This window comes from Patagioenas fasciata, chromosome 17 (genome assembly GCF_037038585.1).
Source record: "Patagioenas fasciata isolate bPatFas1 chromosome 17, bPatFas1.hap1, whole genome shotgun sequence".
NCBI lineage: Eukaryota > Metazoa > Chordata > Aves > Columbiformes > Columbidae > Patagioenas > Patagioenas fasciata.
Window position 1 is genome coordinate 5357879 of NC_092536.1, and position 7748 is coordinate 5365626.

General features: G+C 49.8%; 1 long non-coding RNA gene across 1 annotated transcript; it reads right to left on the minus strand.

Moving 5' to 3' along the window:
- Positions 1-891: 891 nt before the first annotated feature.
- Positions 892-7313, minus strand: LOC139829285 (uncharacterized). Its single transcript, XR_011741726.1, has 3 exons — positions 7155-7313; positions 2041-2264; positions 892-1124 (listed from the first exon to the last, which is right to left on the minus strand). It is a non-coding gene; the product is annotated as an uncharacterized lncRNA (long non-coding RNA).
- Positions 7314-7748: the final 435 nt, after the last annotated feature.

Below are 7748 nucleotides of genomic sequence, written 5' to 3' on the forward strand. Positions count from 1 at the left end.
GCCTAAGACACATAGTCTCTATAAACTCCAGTACATGATTTACAGCTTGGCATCAGGGGACTGGAGTGAAGTAATTCAGTCCTGTCACTTTTTTGTCCCTATTTAATAGCGTGCCACAATTAATGTTTACCCGCCGTGAGACCTGCAGTCAAAGTGGCATCTGCCAGGTGGGAAAAATCACCATTTTCGTTTGACAGAGATAAATTCATCACAAACGCATCCCCCAGCAGCACAGCAAAGCCCCCGGCAGCGACACAGGCAGGGACAGGCAGGGACAGGCAGCGCATCCCACACCCTCCCCATGGAAAAGCCACGTTTTCTGAGCTTTTCTCCCCAATTTCTTCCCACTTAGGGCCCCAGCAGCAGCCCCAAAGTGCAGGCATGGAGTGGGCAACGTTAGGATTGCTGCTGTCAGCTCGCTGTCTCCTGCAAACTAAATTGCCCACCAGGATAATTGCTGGGGGCTTGGGCTCCCCTCATCCTCTCCCATCCCTTTTTGTGACACCAGGGTGGGGTGGGAGGCTGTTGACAGCGCTATTGAGTTAACTGGGAGCAAGAGGGACAGTGTCATTAAAGCTTGGTTTTAATCAGGCTCCAAGCATCCGAGCATCTTGCCGCCCTGCGAGCAGCGCGATGATCATTGCTCGTGTTTTATACCCTGCAGAAGGGATGTTTTCTGCCTTTGTTTTTTTAATTCGCAAGCAGCAGATCTTTCCCATCCTGCCAACCCCCTGGCATAGCTGGGAGAGCTACCCCTGTCAAATCCTCACTTTAATTACATGCCCTGCCAGAGGTCTGCTGCAATTATCCAGCTTTAATTTCCTGTAGCCATGCGGCCTCCAGAGCCAGGGAACCTCCGTGTCCTGCTCCCACCTTTGATCCGGGCGGAAAATCAGCAAAGAGGTGATGTTGGTAGCTGGACTCGGGATATTTCCCCCATCCCTCCTTAGAGCCGGCGGAGGTTTCTGCCCACGACTGCAGGGTTGGAAGCAACGAGGTTTGCGCTGGACAACCCGCTCACTCTTAATTAACCTGCAGATGCATCTGCGTCATGTCGTTTATCTGGGATGCGTGGGATGAGATGCAATTCCCACTGGAAAATGCAACGCCAGCTCCTGGTTTGCCTGCAAAGGGATGGGATTTGAGGTAAAAAGCTGCAGGAGAGGAAAATGGGGCTTGAGGGTGATGCTGGATTGAGTCAGGTTACCTGCTGGGGCCAGGGACCCATTGAATTTATAAGTGCTTTGGAAGCATGCCAGGAGAGCCAATCAAGTGGTGCGGATTTGCATATTAATGACATCTCATAAATAATACATACCACACCAAACAGTTGCTGGAACACCAACAGCATCAACTGTCTATTTAAATTATTTCAATTTGCTTTTTATTTTTTTAATACCTTGGCAGAAAGGGCTCTAACCCAAGCCCTCAGAGTAACGGGTGTCAAACCCCAGCGGTGAGTAATACACGAGTCACATTCACTGTCTCCATCATCAACGGGGCAGAAAATGAGAACCCCATGTGTCACTTTATTGCTCGGGTCCACCATTACCTAAAAATGTGCTCTCGGAGGGATTGCTGCTGGGGTTTTAGAAATCAGCCACATCAAAAGGCCACAAAGGTACTTTGCAACAACCAGCCCTGGGCTGGCGAAGCAGAGTCAGCAGCAGCAATGCAGGATTCTTCCTTTAAATAGCCCCAAAACCATCCTGCCCTCCCCCCATCCCCATGGAGGCAGCAGTTTCCCTCTCCCGCTGATGTCTTCGCTATTAATTATGGACCTTAATCAATAAATCCACCGTAAGCATCACTTCCCTCCCATCCTGGTTGCTCCACGGCTCCGGGCACTTTGGCTCCCGACTTGGTGGAAGAACTGATGAATCTCAGATCCCTTGTAAATCCAAGCTTTGCCGGAGGGGCCAGCGATTTAATTCTGGGTAATTTAATTAGGTTTGCCTCCGCTTTGCGTCTTGTGACACAGAGACATAATGAAATTTTAAAAATTTTACACCGGAAGATTATTAATACTCCAGCACTCACTAGGAAGAGAAAGTGGAACAATGAGGTGTGGGCTGCCCTGGTTTTGGGTGGATTTCAGAGCTTTTCGGGTTCCTGAGTCCTCCGTCTTCTCCAGCCGGCAGCTCTGGTCCGAGAGCCATGGGATGGCAGGGACGGCCCAAGCCCGGCACCCAGGGAAGGGCACTTCTTCTCCATATATTTTGTTAATCTTCAGCTCCCTCAGAAATCACCCAACCATGCCCACACTAAAAAAAAATAAAATAATAATAATAAAAAAAATTAATAGGATTTCAAATCGCCTTCTCCCAAATTCAAATTGCTTCATATATTATATTCACGATAACTCCCGCACTTCCAATTTTTCTCCAGACTTTTCTTCATATAAGACAAGTTCTCGTGCTGATGAATTGCTGATTTTTATTTACTAAGCGTTGCAGAGGAAATCCTCATTATTTGTGCCTGGGTCAGCCTGGAGCAGCCACAGAAGGTCCAATGGGTTATGGAGCTCACGTATGGCCACTCCATGTGCTGCCACCGAGCAGGACACAGTAATTGAAATGCCCTTATAAATCAATAGACCTAAATTGAAAACTCGGGCAGGACTCCACATAATTCACCTGCTCTCCTGGTAAGACGTCTCCTTATTTTTTTGGGGGAAAAAAAATAAAGGTTGGTAAAAGGGAACCTGGGGTACCGCAGCTCGATGCTTCTCCCCTGGCTGGAGAGATGCTATGTAAGTGATTAATCCCACACAGAGATCATCCCAGTGTCAGGAGACCTCTGATTTATTCTTCTGCCCTTCAAGCGGAGGAAAAATCAGGGCTGACAACTGCGGGGAGCTGCTTTTATCACAAACAGGGAGCACAAACCAGCGTGGGGCTTCGGAAGCCACCGTCAAGGAGAAGCGATGGAGCCTGATTCCCCAGGGAGAGATATAACATTTCCCTGGGCATCCTATCCCTGAGTCCCAGGGCACTCATCACCCTCAGCCCTGGAGAACCCCCAGCACCCCCAGAACCCCCCGTTAGCCATCAGTGTGGAGCTTCTGCTGAATAACTTACCAGCCATGGGAAACCATGAGCGAACGGGATTTATGGGAAGAGGAGCTGGATGTAATCAGCCCCAATTAGAGAGCGAAGGGAGCGTTGGCAGGATGAGTGACGACAGGACTATCAGCAGGGGACACTGTGGTCCCCAAGCCCCAGTGATGCGGGGGGACACAGCACAGCGTGGGGGCAAAGGCGGCAGTTCAAGCCCTGGGCGCGGGGGCTGCCTGCTCGGAGGAGCCCAGCGGTGACATCTTGCTTGTCCCCATCACCACTGCTGGAAACTTTCACCAAGAACAGTTTAAATGAGTCATTTATCAATTAAATGTGTGGTTTTGCCATGCAAATTAAAATCTGTCCTCTTGTTTAATTAATAGGGCAGCTTTATATTCGACAAATTAGGGAGGCTCTTGATGAGCTAATTTGTTAATTAATGGAAGCCTGGAGGCTCCTGTTTCATTAGATGTTGGCAAATCCTTTAATCTGAGATATTGCTGCTCCTCCAGAACCCCCCGTCCCCCTCACACCAGGGCTTGGACCCCAAACCAGCCCCGCAGCGCCGTGGGGAGCTCTCGGCACGGCCTCGACTGCCCCGCACCGGGATTGATGGCAGCAGCTCGGCGCCCGCGTATTTCTCCTTCCCAACCGTTGGGAGGATTTATATCCACTGTCAAGGAAGAGCACAAGATCCTTGTAGTCGAGCTGCCGGCTGCTGCTGCCAAAGTCCAAACCTGCATCCAGGAAGGAAAAGGGGCTCCAGGCTCCTCGGGTCAGCCCTCTTCCCCATCCAGGATGGCAACAAGCACTCCCAGCAGCTTCCAGTACAAACCAGTAGGACGGTGCTGAGGCCGGGTGGGCACTGCTGCCCCACTCCAACCCATGGCAAGAGGGATCCCAGGGAGCCCCAAACAAGTGTGTTGGAACCAAACCCTCACCGAGAGCAGGACCAGTAACACCAGTAAGAGCACCCGCAGTGCCCCACGTGGAAAAATCCACACCCTGTGCCTGGTGATAAACATCTCATTATGGCTGCTCTCTGTTTATATGGCCCAGCACTGTCATTCCTGCTTTACATTAAAAAAACAATAGCATAGTTTCCCGAGCTTGCACCATGGACCATTTTCCCCCAAACCAGATTAACCCAGAGCCCGAAGGAACAGCTCCCTCATTTATTTTTAGGTATCGGTGCCTGCTGCACAAGCCACCACGTTATCAAGTAAATATGGGCAGCCAGACGCCTGCCAGCAGAGAGGCACCCAGAGACTCTGTTATCTGTGTTTTTAATGGACTGTTAGTTCCTGGGATGTGTTTGCTTTCAACCTTTAAAAAGAAACACCAGCTCCACTTTATACCGCAGAAGTTTGCCAAGTTTCCAGCTTCCACTGAAACTTATTTCGCTGTAGCAGGCCCACGAAATTCAGAGAGCAGCTCAAGAGAGGGCAGATTGAGAAAGCAGCAACAAAAGAGAATATTATACTGCATGGGAAATGCCTGTTACAGTTTCCACAGATACTTGGCAAAAATTAAATGCTGCTGTTCAAGGCAACACTGTTTCGGGGGGGTCGCTGATGGTTTGTGCTCTGGTGCTCCATCACCTGCTGTGGTCAGCACGGATGGGCGAGCTGGAGCTCAAGCTGGGTCTAATAAAAGCCTGCCTGTATCTGGAGCTATTTTCATTAACCACAAATTAATTGAGGTTGGAAGAGACCTTGGAGATCTGCCTGTGCAAGCCCTGGCTGGACGCAGAGCCCAGTACATCAGGCAGCTCAGGACCCTCTCCGGGTGAGCACTGAGCATCTCCAGGGACAGAGATCTCCCCACCATCCCGACCCTATCCAGGGGTGACCCCCACATCACAAAGTGGTTTTTCCACATACCCCATGGTGCCGTGGAGCCCCTTGGGCTTTCCCACCTGTCACAAGCTCCTCAAACCAAAGGGGTTACCAGAAATCAGCTGTTCCATCCCCTCGTTTCACACAGAATCACGTCTGTTTGGAGATAAAGTGCCATCAGTTGTTTCCCCCCGCTATTTTCTAACACTCCAGCCTCAGATCAATAAATTAATTCAAAATCATCTAACGAGCACTCAGCCTGTAATTTATTTTTCATAAGTGTTAATCCGATTCCTTCCGAACGTTGTGCCTTTGGGACCCTCGCAAATTAGGAAGCTATTCAAGACACTTTCCCGACATTACTTAGGCAGAAAACAACATTAGACTGCAAATAATAATAATGCCGAGCTCTTTCCAGATATGCTTTTCAAAGACCCAAAACGTGTTTCATTTGATTTGATCCTCTGCTTTCTCTATTTACTGACACACCCTGGGGCCCATCCCCAAGCACTTCACTTCAGCCTTTAATAACCACCATAAAATGAGTCTTGCCAAAAGCCTTGATCTGATGCGGCGTTTATTGTGATCCAAAATAATGCTTATCGGGGGAGCAGCTCCTGCATTAGTTGTCATGCACCCGTAAAATACACACAAATTTCAATCCAGGGATTTTAATTCCTCCTCGCTTCGCAACGACTCTCATTTAGGTTTGGAAAGCGAAGCAGACTGCAGGAAACATAAAGAGACAATTCCAGGCTATTTTAAGCTTAAAAACAAGAAATACCACAGCTTCTCCAATGACTCCATAAGCCAAGCGCTGCCTAAACTTGGGGTTTTGTTGGGAAAAATCAAAACTGAACTGGGAAGGGGGCAGGAGGGGGAGGCCCCAGCACAACCACAGCCCCGGATGGCACCAGGTCTGCTAATGCCCCTCTCACCCCCGCAAAGTCATTTTAATCAGAAGTTATGGCATTTCATTGCGTTTCTCCAGCCATGGGCTCCAGACACAACCCCAGCTTTCCCAGTTTAAGCAGCTCCCCAGTGAAACCCACACCAGGGGCAGCACCCCAGGGACCCCCGCTCTGCTCTCAGGACTATCTGACACAGGTAACTCAGGTGACACAGGGACACCCCCCTAATTCCTGCTGGAGTGCGGCCACCAAACACTTTCACTGAGGCTGATGCACTTTCCCGGGGGTTTCACCCTGGTCCTGCCCCATGCCCCAGCGAGCATCCCCTGTAACAGGGGACATTGCCCACCCTCTGCCGCCATCCCCAATGCATTTCATGCCCCAGCTGCACGTTCCTTCAGAGAAACTTCACTAACAACACCCCAAATGTCCCTCTCTCTTGCCCAACAAGAAGATTCACTTTCCACAGCCACATCTTTGTTCCGTTTAAGCAGCAGGTTGTGCTGGGAGCGCGCGAGAGGAAAACAGATGCTTTTCCCTCGCGGTTTACATAATGCATTTCTCCTTCCACTCGCTGCCTAACGCCGTGCGCTTGGCCTAAAAAGAGAGAAAAAAAAATGCAGTAATATTTAGAAGCTCATTAGGCAGGCGACTGATTTGAACATATCTGGAATACCAGAAAAGAGTCAGTTGGGCTAGGAGGGCTTTTGATGATATTTTCTTTGGAGATTAAAACTGCAGCAGGCTGGTGCTGGTTCCAGCCCCGCTCCCAGCCCGACCCACCGTCAGCGACCATGCTGGAACCACCTGCTTTATCCCCAGTTCTATCAAACAACTGCAGAGAGATGCAGGGGAAACAGCATCCACAGAAGTACAGGATTTGAACTTCTGTGCCATGGGATTAGAGAAAAATTAAAGCTGTGCCTGAAAGAAATAACACTTGCCTTTTATTCCTATTTAGCAGCACTCCCGTGTACAACCCCCCGCCAAAATGTCATTTCCAATAACACAACAAACTTTACAGCACATAAAACCGTGCACCACAGCGGGGCATGGGGAACGCAACACAGAATCGCTTGCTCCTTCCACGCGTGGCTTTTGCTCTTAGAAACAGAAAATTGCTATTTTCTGCCTTGCAAGCCTTTGGCCCCACTTCTCCAAGGCTCAGCAAGACACAATGGGTCCTGGGAGCAAGGGATGAATGAGGAACTTCCACAGCCCCAAGGAGGAATGTCCCCACCGCACTGATTTACCCTGTGCCAGCAGCTCATGGTCCCCGTTACCCATCAGTCAGCAGCTCGCTTTCAGAGCACCGGTCCCCTGTCACTCGCGAATTATAGACCTACCCAGCAAAGTCATGTGGAAGTAATTGTTTGTTTGCTGCTCATCCCTCTGAAATTCAAGGAGAAAATGAGATTTTGCTTGCTTGCTTTAGATCATGGTGTTTTCTTCCCTGCTGTGCTTACTGCAAAATCCCCATTGCTTCCATTCGGCTGCCAAACAAGAGCACAGAGCTACCGGCAGCGTCGCAACTGGCATAGCTGGCACAGCTCAGCACCACGAAGGCTTTGATAAGCCCAAGGGGGGAAATCTGACCCCACTTCGGACCAAAAAATAGACCCGGTGCCCACAGAGAGGTGGATTTGCAAAGCCTCATGACATCAAACCCAGATTTAAACAGCGCCTGGACAAGAAGCGCACTCCAGACAAATGGAGATGTTCCACTGAATACATTTAATCTCATTAACCCAGGAGCTGTTTGTGTGTTTTTGTTCAGCCCTGATGGAGCAGGAACCGGCTGCCGCAGCAGTTCTGTGCAGAACCCAGCGGGGAAGCTGCATTCAAACACCGCCGAGATCAACCTGCCTGCTTATACAGCCCTCCGAGCAGCAAAAACACCGCAAAATAAATGACCCTGAGCAAATTAGTGCTGCTTTGGA